Below are 14,656 nucleotides of genomic sequence, written 5' to 3' on the forward strand. Positions count from 1 at the left end.
TTCATGATTCGTTGAGAGTGACTATAGCAATAGTGTGAGTATACAATGTTATTTTATTTCCTAAATAAATTCAAAATAACACTATTTTGTCGCCCTTTTTTTTTTTTTTCAGTTGAAATATAATATATCATGAACAATTCTATTTTCGCAAAATCTAAGCCAATGCAAATCCTCCGCCGCAGTCAAACAATGTAAGAAGAAGAAACAGAAGGCGTATGTAGAGAGTGTATCCTCTGGAACTAAAAGTACATAAAACTAAGGAACGAAATCGTTTGTTTCATTGCCACGTCATTGCCTAGAAATAGAGAAGATAAAAGATACCACCACGCTTACGCTTCTCGTTTGCACTTGGCCGATTAAAAAGGCACACGTGGCGCACTGACAGGGGGGAACTCTTGTTCACGCTTTTTGACCGCCCGTGGTATATGTGTATTTGTGAGCCGACTGGGGATCGAAGATTGAGATTGAGATTGAGATTGAGATGCTCTTGTATAAAAAAAGGACAATATCCAAGATATTTTGCCTTTTTCAAAAAGTAAAAAATAGATATTTGCCTTACTACTTATTATTTTTTAAATTTTTTATTATAGATATTATCGATAATAGATACATGATACAAAATTTATAAAAGTTCAAAAATATTTGTGTTTAAGATATTCAAAAATAATTTTAAAAAATTACAAAAATTAAAAAAATTTAGTAAAATTTTTTAGAAATTATTTCAGTCAAAACCATCACATCCTAAAATATATTTAAAAAAAAAAAGGGAGGAGTAGCTTTTTAAAATCTAATTCTGACAATCAACTTTATACTTAATATTATTATATGAGTAATGATACAGTCACAAACTCTTGTACAAACTTATTTTGTACAAACTGATGTGGCATGATAAGATTGGTTGAATTAAATATCACTTGACCCACATGATTTGTTTTTATTAATTTATATTTTCATTCAACCAATGAATTAATGTCACGTCAGTTTGTACAAAATAAGTTTGTACAAGAGTTTGTGGCTGTATCATTACTCTTATTATATATAAATCCTTATATATATATATATATATATATATATATATATATATATATATTCCTCTGAACTCACAACATGCTTTGAATCACTAGTCTTCCCGGAAGAAGAGCTAGAAAAGGATGATGTTCTACAGTGTATAGGATCCATGGTTAAAACCGTATGGTTAATCTTTGGTTTGGTCAAAATGGCTACAGGTATGGGTTTACAGCCCTCAGCGGAAAACTTATCCTAAAACGGGACTTACTACCAGTAAATATTCACCACAAAACAAAACTTCAAAATTAAACACAAGGCTTTAAAACAAGGAAACTTTAAACGATAAAACACTTTTCCTCCCCTTGGCTCTGATACCAGAAGGAAATAAGATCGAAGGATGGATGTGCTTTCGTTAGATCTCAATATTAAAAACTTTAGATAACCCAATTAATGGATCGGCTTTTCCAGATTTTATAATAAATTACCAGCTTTGATTATGGAGTTCTTTGGATCATACAATGTTCAAACAAATTTGAACGCGATTAGTCAATTTTAATAACTAATTGATACGTGGCGTTGTTAAACCAGATCGATGCTACACAGGGTGAAGCCTTTGGACCCAGATCTGACTTAGAACAGATCAATAGCCCGCACGTTCGGGTTTCCAGCCGATATACCAAATCAGTTTTAGTTTACCAAATAAAGTTAAGTTGCTTTAAACGTGGTTGATTCTTTTTATTGGGCTATTATCAGATTTAGATTAGGTTCTTTTAAAGGTTTGGGTACATACACAGTACCAGATCCGGATCCCGGAAATGGTGCTCTGAAGGAATGGAGGGAGAAGAGAAGATTTACAACTGAGGATCGAGATCCGGTCTCTTTGCCTCAGAGGAATGTAGAATTTATATGGCAGATCTGATACAGATCAGTCTGCAAACATGCTTTGAAAAGAAAAGTGCTTTGAAAATAAATTGCTGGAATTTAAATGTGCATAAAATTAAATTGCAGAAAAGTAAATGCTTTAAAGTAAATTGCGAAAATTTAAATTACATTAAACTTTAAAAATTTAAAGAACTGAATTTAAACATACATCTTTGCTTTCTGGCTTTACAAATTTTCAAATCTTTCCAGAAGGGAAGATTGAAAGACGGGAAGATTGAAGGTAAAGAACTAGTCTGATCACCCAAAGCTCTTGTGATAGAACTATTGTGTAAGCAGAAAACTTCTTTGGAACCCTTCGGAGAGAGAGAGAGAGGTTTTAGAGAGAAGGAAGAGAAGAAGAGAGAGAAGCTTTGAAGAGAGAAATGAAAAACCTGAGGAGTCTAAGTCTTCCTCTCGGTTTATATACAAAATCTTTAAACTGTTCACTGTAGCGGGATTTTAAGTGCACAGTAAACTCTGGAAAGTTGCACTGTTCACTGTAGCGGGATTTTAAGTGCACAGTAACAATTGGATCGTAGCTTTGAATAGTAGACTCTTTGTAGAAAAATACAATATGGGTGAAGAGACATGTGCGCTCTCACTTGTGTCCAGGGGACCACCCGAAATTTTTTTTTTTTTTTTTAAGTAAATAATCAAATAATTATTTACAATGCTTTATTGGAGAGAAAATGCCAAAACAATCATCTTCATTATCGTCTCCGAGAGAAATGAAAGGCTCTTCATCATCAACATCTTCATCTTCATCTTCAGAGGAACCTGCAGCTGAGGACTTTGATCGAGAGGCGAGGAGCTGTTCCATGGCTTTGAAATACTCATCTTCCGTTTTGGCGCTTGCCAAAAGAGACTGGGCTTTGGATTTTTGGGTTAGGAAGGTCTGTTGGGCTTTAGAGGCTTCCAGGGTTGGTTGTAGGAGGTTTTTAGAGGAGAGCCAATCTTTGATTATGTTGACAGTCAATTTGGACTGTTCATCAAATTTTGACCACCATTTGACTTTAAAGGTTCTTTGAAGGATGACTTGGGAATCTTGGTTGTGGAAACGTAGGTTCCACGAACAAACCCAAGGAAGGAAGAAATTTGCACAAAAGCAAAGAAAGGGGGGAAATCTTTTTTCTGAGACAGAGGGTAAATAATGGGCTTTGAAGAGGTTTAGGCAATTTGTAGCGTTTGGTGATAAGATTTGTGGAATTGGGCCAAAATGATTCCACCAATGCTGAAACCAATTTGGAAGGCTTTGAACGGTTATCTTTGTGTTGAAGAAAAATAACCAAGAGTGGGATTTTTTAGGGTTTTGGATAAAAAAAGGTGTTATACCATGCTTGTTGGTAATCCCAGTAGGAAAAAGTCCGACAATGTGGTAAACGGGTTTCAAAATTTAGAGGGAAGGTTTTACAATTGTGGAGTAGGTCACCCCACTGATTTGGGCTCAATACTTTGAGGATTGTGGCCGTGGAATAAGCCGGTTCTGGATGGGCTTTGTCAAGAAAGAAATGTTTGAATTTAACTGATTCAGTTATTTCTAAAATGCTTTGATAATAAGACTGGGGTTTTGTCAAATCCCATGGTTTGAAAAACCAGCCTTTGGGAAAAAACTTTGAAATGCTTTGAAAAGGATCAGAATGGTAAAATCCATCTTCTAGAGAAAGAATGTTTTGAAAATGGGTTTTATCAAACCAATCGGAGGTTTTCTTTGAAGGTGTTGGCTGAGAAAGCACAATTTGGGAGGATGAGCTTTCAGCAGAGACAACAACATTTTGGGAAGAGGGTTTTGTAATTTCAATTTCTTTTTGGGGAGAAATTTGGCTTTGAGAAAAGTTTTGGAGGGCGAGCATGAGCTCAGGTGATTTTGTAATGGAACTCATCCATTGCTTTACTTGGTCATCAGAAGAAATAGATTTGTATTGGGCTCCATGTTCTTCAACCATTTCAATCCAAGATTTAATGGGCATGGCAGAAGAAAGTAATTTTTCTTTAGAAGGGGTTGACTGGGGTTCTTTGGAAAGTTCTTGGGAACCAGTGTCTTTGAGAACTGCTTTACCTTTATTCTTCTTCGGCGGCATTATCTGTTTTGAAGAAATTCCCGAGTTAGAAAATCAGGAACAGAATTTTTGTCACCTTTAATAAATTCAATATCAAAATCAAAAACACTTAAAATAGCTTGTCAACGTGCAAAAATTTGTTTTGATGCAATGTTTTGAACATCTTTTTCTAAAACATGTTTTGCAGCTTTGCAGTCAATTCTAAGTAAAAATTTTTGATCTAATAAATATTTCCTTCTGGTATCAGAGCCAAGGGGAGGAAAAGTGTTTTATCGTTTAAAGTTTCCTTGTTTTAAAGCCTTGTGTTTAATTTTGAAGTTTTGTTTTGTGGTGAATATTTACTGGTAGTAAGTCCCGTTTTAGGATAAGTTTTCCGCTGAGGGCTGTAAACCCATACCTGTAGCCATTTTGACCAAACCAAAGATTAACCATACGGTTTTAACCATGGATCCTATACACTGTAGAACATCATCCTTTTCTAGCTCTTCTTCCGGGAAGACTAGTGATTCAAAGCATGTTGTGAGTTCAGAGGAATTCTTTATTGAGAACTTTGATAAAGCAATTGATTGTTGGGAACTTCCAAAAATTTCTAAAGAAAAGATTTACAAAACAAAAAAGCTTGATTTTTTAAAGAATGATTATATTATAAAGACTGAAGAACGTGACATAACTCTTTCAAAACCTTTTGAAACAATTCACTTGTTTTCTGAGCATTCTTTAAAGAAATTAAAAGAAAAGAATTTTAATTATATTCACATCGGCCTTATTCAAGTAGGAATAAAACCATTAACCAAAGAAGGCTTGGATACTTCTATCCTTGCTATCCTAAGAGATGGGCGATTCATCTCTTTTGATGATTCTTTGCTAAGCAGCATCGAATCTAGTCTTTGTAAAGGTCCCATATCTTTTGATTGTTATCCAAATATAACAATTTCCCTTAAAGACAAAAATATTTTGAAAAGCATGATTTTACAAATCAAAACTCATAATTATAATATGATTGAGGGATCTATCCCAGTTGCCTTAATTTTTAAAATCTCATATAAGGCAATGATCACTGCATTTAGCACGCAACATAAATTCCAGTCAAAAAGAGATGAGACTCTTCTCTTGCAGACTGATTTGTCTAGAGCCAACACAGTTATTCCAAAACCTATTCAATGGAAAGATGTCCATCTTCCAGAAGAATGGATTCTTGAAGGAGCCGCTCCACCAGCGATTCCAAAACAACTTGAGCCAAATACAGAGTTACAAAACGTAACTCAGTATTCAGATGGTAAAGTCAAACTATCGTTCAGAAGATCCACCTCATCCAGATTTTCTGATAAAGCATCATGCTCAAGTATTCCTTCATTAGAAAGGAAATTCACAAAAGTCCCTTCTGTTATAAATCTTCCTTTTCAAAGTCAACCTAGGTTTTCTACTTCAGATATTCCTAGTACCTCCATCCGATCAGTTGATTATACCACTAGTGTTCCTCATCCGATTTACACTAGTAATCAACATATTCAAAGTCAGGAAGAGAATGAACCTTCTCCTCCAACATCTCCTACGTTCTCTGCTGTTACAGAAAATGTCATTAGTGTCATTGAAAAAGAATTTGAATTAGATAAAACTCTTCTGCATAATGATTTTTATTCTGATTTAAACAAAGAAAAAAGACTTTGGTTTTTCAAACACTTTTTAGACCAAAGAAAAGAAATCCAACAATCTTATTATGAATTTGTGAATCTTCATAAAGTTCATATATTATTTTTTGATTGGTTCGAGATATATTCCTCTAATAACAACATCTCTTACCCCTTCAAAGAGTCAAATCCTATTACTATTAGGAAAAAGACCACTGAGTGGAAACTCTCCGAAAGTAATAGAACAGTCGATTCTGAGCATCCACCCCTCCGGAGCGTAACCGTTGACCACGGTGAACCTCCTGTAGAAATCAGAGCTTCACCTTACAAAATCCCCAAACCAAATGATACTGATAGTAATTTAAGTAGTATTATTCAACAGAATAATTTCTGTAATACTAACTTAAATACTATAGGAAAACAGTTGACTAGAATAGAAAACCAATTCCAACAGTCAACCATATCTGTTTCTCCTAGTCAAAAGCCCATTCCTTCAAAACCAGATTCTGATAAAAAGCTTAAGGAACCTATTTTCAAACCTTTTCAGGTTTCGAAAACTAGCCAAAAGCTTGTTCAAGAATCAAAATCAGATTTTGCTAAAGCCATTAGAGAACAACTAGATAGGATAGAAGCTGCTTCTTCTAGCAAAGCCCAGATAGCTCCTGATACTCCTCAATCTAGCAAAATTGGAGTATTAGAAAAAGATGACCAAACTTCTATAGCCTCTTCGGATGTTGAAGCCTTCCAAGAGGAATCCACTCCTAAAGCAAACAAAATCCATTGGGAATTAGCCCTTCCCACTGTCAAGACTCCACCTGATCTAGCATTAGATAATAGGCCAAGTGCATTAAATCAATCTCGATATAATGCATCTTCAGTCTATGAGTGGAATATCGATGGCATGTCTGAGTATAATATCCTAGGATTGTTGCAACAAATGACAATGGCAGCCAATGCCTATAAAACCCAAGCAGGAACTTCTGATCGTGCCATATCGGAAATCCTCATTGCCGGTTTTACTGGTCAATTGAAAGGTTGGTGGGATCATCTTCTCACTAATCGGCAACAACTAGACATCCTAAATTCTATCCAAACCGATGAGAATGGAGCTCCTATTCTTGATGAGTTCAACAATCCAATCCAGGATGCGGTTGCAATTCTCATTTTGACCATTTCCCTCCATTTCATTGGTGACCCTTCTCACCTCCGTGATAAAAACGCTGAGCTACTACATAACTTGAGATGTAGGAAACTTAGTGAATTCCAAAGCTACAAAACCTCCTTTTTCACCAGATTATTTCTAAGAGATGATGCAAATCATACTACTTGGAAAGAAAAATTTCTTGCTGGATTACCTACCCTTTTGGGTGAAAAGGTAAGAAATTCTATCAAAGCCCTTTATGACAACCGTATTCCGTATGATGAGCTCACCTATGGTGAACTTGTCAGTTTTGTCAACAAAGAAGGTTTAAAGATTTGTCAAGATTTGAAATTACAGAAACGACTTAAGTGGGAGCTTAAGAAGTCTAAACAAGAATTAGGCGGTTTCTGTAAACAATTCAATTATGACCCCTTTAAAACTTCTATTTCCAAAGATTGTAATGGTGAGTGTTCTTCTAAACCTCGCAGGAAACATTACAAATCTAAACACTTTAGAAAACCTTTTCGTGATTTTAGGAAGCTTCCTTATAAGAAACCTTCGAGGCCTTATAAGAGACAAAGTTTCCCTAAAAAGAAAGATCTTAAAGCCAAACCTATAACCCCATTCAATTTCAAAGATGCTACATGTTTCAAATGTGGCATGAAAGGTCATACTGCAAAATTTTACAGAATGAACAAAAGACTTCATGAGCTTGACCTCGATGAAGACATTCTTTCCAAATTAGCTCCCCTCCTTGTTGAATTTTCTGATTCTGAATCTTCCATGTCGGGAGATAATGATCCTTACCAAGTTGATGAGCTTTTTGACTCAGATAACTCTGCATCTAGCAGTAGTGAATCTGAATCCGATTCATTTTTAAAGAAAATCAATGTTTTGACCAAAGACCAAGAAACTTTTCTTGAACTTGTAAAGCATATTTCTGATCCAAATCTTCAAAAAGAATATCTTGATAAACTTTTGAAAACTTTGGATTTTAACAAAGCCGAGACTTCTAAAGTCCCAATTGTTAAAAAGAATTCTTATGATCTTACTCAGATTTTGGACAAAAAGAAAACAAAAAAGTCAACACCCACTATCCAAGATCTTCAAAACGAAATCAAGCAGATTAAGCTTGAAATCAGGGATTTAAAAGAAAAACAAAAAAGTGATTCTGATACTATTCAACTCCTTTTACAAAAACAGTTACAGGATAATTCAGACAATGAATCTAATCCTGATGATGATGGTGATGATATTAAAGTAGAAAATATTGAGTCTGTACCCAATGATTTTCTGTTTGTTTTGAAACAAATCACCACAAGAAAGTATTTGATTAAAGTCACTCTCATCTTTTCTGATGATTTTGCTATGGACGCCATTGCCCTTTTTGATACTGGCGCCGATTTAAATTGCATTAGAGAAGATATTGTCCCCAAAAGATTTCATGAAAAAACAAAAGAAAAACTTTCTGCCGCTAATAATTCGAAATTGAATGTTAGCTCCAAAGTTGAAGCCTCGATTTATAATAATCAAATTGAATTTAAAACTTCTTTTGTCCTTACAAATGATATTCATCATGCTATCATTTTAGGCACTCCTTTTATAAATCTCATAACTCCTTATGCTGTCAACTATGATGGTATATATTTCAAAGCAAAATCTAAAGAACTGGTTTTCCCATTTATTGAAAAACCAAAAACTAGAAATCTAAACATTGTTAAAGCTTGTTCTGTTTATCAGCACAAAATCAATGCCGTTCTTAAATCCAAACAAGATGATTTGTTTTGTTTAAAAAGGGATTTAAACTTCCAAAGAATTGAGAGTCAATTACAAAATAATTTTATTCAAAGAAAAATTTCCGATTTTAAAAGCCTCATTGAAAAAGAAATATGTGCCGATTTACCTTCTGCTTTTTGGAATCGAAAACAGCATTTAGTAGATTTGCCTTATGAAAGTTCTTTTGATGAAAAACAAATACCCACCAGAGCACGTCCAATCCAAATGAACATGGAATTGGAGGAACATTGCAAAAAAGAAATCAATGATTTGGAGTCAAAGGGACTCATTGTCAAGTCAAGGTCCCCATGGTCTTGCGCCGCCTTTTATGTAAATAAAAATTCTGAAATTGAAAGAGGTGTACCTAGACTTGTGATAAATTATAAGCCCTTAAATAAAGCCTTAAAATGGATTAGGTACCCCATACCTAATAAAAAGGATTTGCTCCAAAAATTGTGTTCTGCTCTTATTTTTTCAAAATTTGACATGAAGTCTGGTTTTTGGCAAATTCAAATTCATCCAAAAGACCGTTATAAAACTGCTTTTACTGTTCCATTTGGACAGTACGAATGGACTGTTATGCCCTTTGGCTTAAAGAATGCACCCTCGGAATTTCAAAGAATCATGAATGACATTTATAACCCCTACTCCGAGTTTTGTATAGTTTATATTGATGATGTGTTGATTTTTTCTCAAAGTATTGATCAACACTTCAAACATTTAAAGACTTTTCATCTTGTTACAAAAAAGGCTGGCCTGGCTCTTTCAAGTACAAAGATTTCATTATTTCAAACAAAAGTCAGGTTCCTTGATCACCATATTTCCAAAGGCACTATCACTCCTATTGAGAGATCACTTTTGTTTGCGGATAAATTCCCAGACAAAATTCTTGACAAAACCCAATTACAAAGATTTCTTGGTAATTTAAATTACGTTCTTGACTTCTGCCCTAATATCAATAGGATGTCTAAACCTTTGCATGATAGGTTAAAAAAGAATCATGTTGCTTGGTCGGATGAACATACCAAAGTTGTTAGGTTAATAAAACAGTCTGTTAAAAACATCCCATGTTTATTTCTTGCAAATCCTGCATTACCTAAAATTGTTGAAACTGATGCATCTGACATAGGTTATGGAGGAATATTGAAACAAAGGGATAATGATAAAGAACAGATAGTTCAATATGTTTCTGCTCATTGGAATGACTGCCAGAAAAACTATTCTACTATCAAAAAAGAAATCCTTTCCATTGTTTTATGCATTACAAAATTTCAAAGTGATTTATTAAATCAAAAATTTTTACTTAGAATTGACTGCAAAGCTGCAAAACATGTTTTAGAAAAAGATGTTCAAAACATTGCATCAAAACAAATTTTTGCACGTTGGCAAGCTATTTTAAGTGTTTTTGATTTTGATATTGAATTTATTAAAGGTGACAAAAATTCTGTTCCTGATTTTCTAACTCGGGAATTTCTTCAAAACAGATAATGCCGCCGAAGAAGAATAAAGGTAAAGCAGTTCTCAAAGACACTGGTTCCCAAGAACTTTCCAAAGAACCCCAGTCAACCCCTTCTAAAGAAAAATTACTTTCTTCTGCCATGCCCATTAAATCTTGGATTGAAATGGTTGAAGAACATGGAGCCCAATACAAATCTATTTCTTCTGATGACCAAGTAAAGCAATGGATGAGTTCCATTACAAAATCACCTGAGCTCATGCTCGCCCTCCAAAACTTTTCTCAAAGCCAAATTTCTCCCCAAAAAGAAATTGAAATTACAAAACCCTCTTCCCAAAATGTTGTTGTCTCTGCTGAAAGCTCATCCTCCCAAATTGTGCTTTCTCAGCCAACACCTTCAAAGAAAACCTCCGATTGGTTTGATAAAACCCATTTTCAAAACATTCTTTCTCTAGAAGATGGATTTTACCATTCTGATCCTTTTCAAAGCATTTCAAAGTTTTTTCCCAAAGGCTGGTTTTTCAAACCATGAGATTTGACAAAACCCCAGTCTTATTATCAAAGCATTTTAGAAATAACTGAATCAGTTAAATTCAAACATTTCTTTCTTGACAAAGCCCATCCAGAACCGGCTTATTCCACGGCCACAATCCTCAAAGTATTGAGCCCAAATCAGTGGGGTGACCTACTCCACAATTGTAAAACCTTCCCTCTAAATTTTGAAACCCGTTTACCACATTGTCGGACTTTTTCCTACTGGGATTACCAACAAGCATGGTATAACACCTTTTTTATCCAAAACCCTAAAAAATCCCACTCTTGGTTATTTTTCTTCAACACAAAGATAACCGTTCAAAGCCTTCCAAATTGGTTTCAGCATTGGTGGAATCATTTTGGCCCAATTCCACAAATCTTATCACCAAACGCTACAAATTGCCTAAACCTCTTCAAAGCCCATTATTTACCCTCTGTCTCAGAAAAAAGATTTCCCCCCTTTCTTTGCTTTTGTGCAAATTTCTTCCTTCCTTGGGTTTGTTCGTGGAACCTACGTTTCCACAACCAAGATTCCCAAGTCATCCTTCAAAGAACCTTTAAAGTCAAATGGTGGTCAAAATTTGATGAACAGTCCAAATTGACTGTCAACATAATCAAAGATTGGCTCTCCTCTAAAAACCTCCTACAACCAACCCTGGAAGCCTCTAAAGCCCAACAGACCTTCCTAACCCAAAAATCCAAAGCCCAGTCTCTTTTGGCAAGCGCCAAAACGGAAGATGAGTATTTCAAAGCCATGGAACAGCTCCTCGCCTCTCGATCAAAGTCCTCAGCTGCAGGTTCCTCTGAAGATGAAGATGAAGATGTTGATGATGAAGAGCCTTTCATTTCTCTCGGAGACGATAATGAAGATGATTGTTTTGGCATTTTCTCTCCAATAAAGCATTGTAAATAATTATTTGATTATTTACTTAAAAAAAAAAAAAAATTTCGGGTGGTCCCCTGGACACAAGTGAGAGCGCACATGTCTCTTCACCCATATTGTATTTTTCTACAAAGAGTCTACTATTCAAAGCTACGATCCAATTGTTACTGTGCACTTAAAATCCCGCTACAGTGAACAGTGCAACTTTCCAGAGTTTACTGTGCACTTAAAATCCCGCTACAGTGAACAGTTTAAAGATTTTGTATATAAACCGAGAGGAAGACTTAGACTCCTCAGGTTTTTCATTTCTCTCTTCAAAGCTTCTCTCTCTTCTTCTCTTCCTTCTCTCTAAAACCTCTCTCTCTCTCTCCGAAGGGTTCCAAAGAAGTTTTCTGCTTACACAATAGTTCTATCACAAGAGCTTTGGGTGATCAGACTAGTTCTTTACCTTCAATCTTCCCGTCTTTCAATCTTCCCTTCTGGAAAGATTTGAAAATTTGTAAAGCCAGAAAGCAAAGATGTATGTTTAAATTCAGTTCTTTAAATTTTTAAAGTTTAATGTAATTTAAATTTTCGCAATTTACTTTAAAGCATTTACTTTTCTGCAATTTAATTTTATGCACATTTAAATTCCAGCAATTTATTTTCAAAGCACTTTTCTTTTCAAAGCATGTTTGCAGACTGATCTGTATCAGATCTGCCATATAAATTCTACATTCCTCTGAGGCAAAGAGACCGGATCTCGATCCTCAGTTGTAAATCTTCTCTTCTCCCTCCATTCCTTCAGAGCACCATTTCCGGGATCCGGATCTGGTACTGTGTATGTACCCAAACCTTTAAAAGAACCTAATCTAAATCTGATAATAGCCCAATAAAAAGAATCAACCACGTTTAAAGCAACTTAACTTTATTTGGTAAACTAAAACTGATTTGGTATATCGGCTGGAAACCCGAACGTGCGGGCTATTGATCTGTTCTAAGTCAGATCTGGGTCCAAAGGCTTCACCCTGTGTAGCATCGATCTGGTTTAACAACGCCACGTATCAATTAGTTATTAAAATTGACTAATCGCGTTCAAATTTGTTTGAACATTGTATGATCCAAAGAACACCATAATCAAAGCTGGTAATTTATTATAAAATCTGGAAAAGCCGATCCATTAATTGGGTTATCTAAAGTTTTTAATATTGAGATCTAACGAAAGCACATCCATCCTTCGATCCTATTTCCTTCTTATATATATATATATATATATATATATATATATATATATATATTGTAAAAATACAAAACTATCCTTATTAATTAGGAAATACAATTATTAACTTTAATGATATTATTATTATTACCAATTATATTGAAATAAAAAAGAAAATCAATGATATGAAATATTATTTTATTTATCAATTATTATATGTAGACATAGAAGATATTATATATACATATTTATAAATGTGTAGATAAATTTATTTAACATTTTATCTAATTCATTCATTTTCATTCTTACAACAATTTGATAATAAGATTTTCTAAGCACATGCAACTATTTTTAAAACTAGTTGTATTTTTAAAAAATAAATTTTACAAAACATTTAATTGATTATTCATACAGTGTAGTTAACAGTAATTATTTTAAAAATTACAATACTACTAAATTGGACTTTAACTTACGAGTTAAGCTATGGTTATCAAATATTATAAAAACATCGTTTTGAAATTATCTTAATACACATTACAAATATTATGTGCGGTAAGATAATTTCAAAACAATGTTTCTATAATACTTGATAATTATTTGTACATATACAACAAACAAACGACTCATTTAAAAGTGCCATTTACAGTAGTAGTTGTATCGACTACGGGGGTCGGGTTATTGTAAAGAAGCAATAGATTTTTTAACACTTAAACTACTTATTATAAATATTCTCTCAATTTTTTTTCCATCATTTCGTCTCACTTTATTTTTAACCAAACGCTAATTTGAGGAAAATGGAGCATAAGAGGAAAATCAACTGGAATATTTTATTAGTGACGTATTTAGATGCCGTAATTATAGTTTTAGAATCTCTATAAATTTGAGAGGCACCTTGAACAACTTGATGAACCGTCTGCTTAGTGCTGACTCTTTCCCTTTTAAATAATGTAAACAAGCAAAAGCCGATATATATTATACACGTAACACACGTTAAGACCGAGAAGTGGTCCAGTCCATGAAGAAAACACAAAACCCAAGATGATAGATAAATATAATACAAGTTCAGTTAAATATAAACAAAAAATTAAAAAAAAAACAATGAAAATGCTTATTTCATCACCGTATGTGAATTGAATGATTCCATTTTTATTCGTGATTCGTGAATATATAAAATAAAATATCCATCCATAGAAGCCGGAGGGAGGGAACTGCAACCAAGTACTGGATTCTCTGCAACTTGCGCACCAAGTGTTTGTTTAATGTTATTATTATCTCTTCTTTATTTGTAAACTGTAACGAGGGGCCGCCGGTTTCTCTTGGGAATGCTCTTGCTTTTTGCATTGGCCAATGCTTTTGCTAAATCAGTCCAAAACATTTGCTACATGTTGAATTTTGGAGACCAAAAATGATGAGGCATCCCCATGTGTAACCGCAAAAGCTCATTTATTATTATTATTATTATTATTATTATTATCATCTTTTGTATTTAAGTATGTATGGTGTAAATTATCTTAGCAGGTAACGGATTAAATTTTACTCAAATTTTTTTTAACTGTCTCCTTCTGATTATTATTTAATTAATTAATTAATAATATCATGATCGATCAGTTCAAATTTCAAGGCATTTAATGTTGTGAGTTTTAAATAATATTAATTGAGCACTGAAGTCATGGAATGGGAGGAAGGGACTCGGACAATAATAAATGAGTGCCGGTTTCATGTATTATGTGTATATCAGTGGGAGTTGATTTTCCATTCAAATTAATCTCTGTATCTTTTATGGACTTATTTGTTCGATCGAATAGCGGCATTACAAAGTTAATTTACAAAGTTTTGATTGATTTTATTCTAAAAAGAAAAGCTAGATTTGATCGATTTCAGTTCAAAGAGGGACTATAACGTAGAAACCATCATTTTGAGTTGGTTGTTACATAAAATTAGTAAAATTATTGAGACTTTGAGAGTCACAATAAAGATAATTCATAATGAAATAACGTAGTGATTGAAAATATAAAGAGGGGAAATGACAAAATATGCATGAAGAATTAAGAAAA

Source organism: Citrus sinensis, chromosome 4, assembly GCF_022201045.2.
Source record: "Citrus sinensis cultivar Valencia sweet orange chromosome 4, DVS_A1.0, whole genome shotgun sequence".
Taxonomy (NCBI): domain Eukaryota; kingdom Viridiplantae; phylum Streptophyta; class Magnoliopsida; order Sapindales; family Rutaceae; genus Citrus; species Citrus sinensis.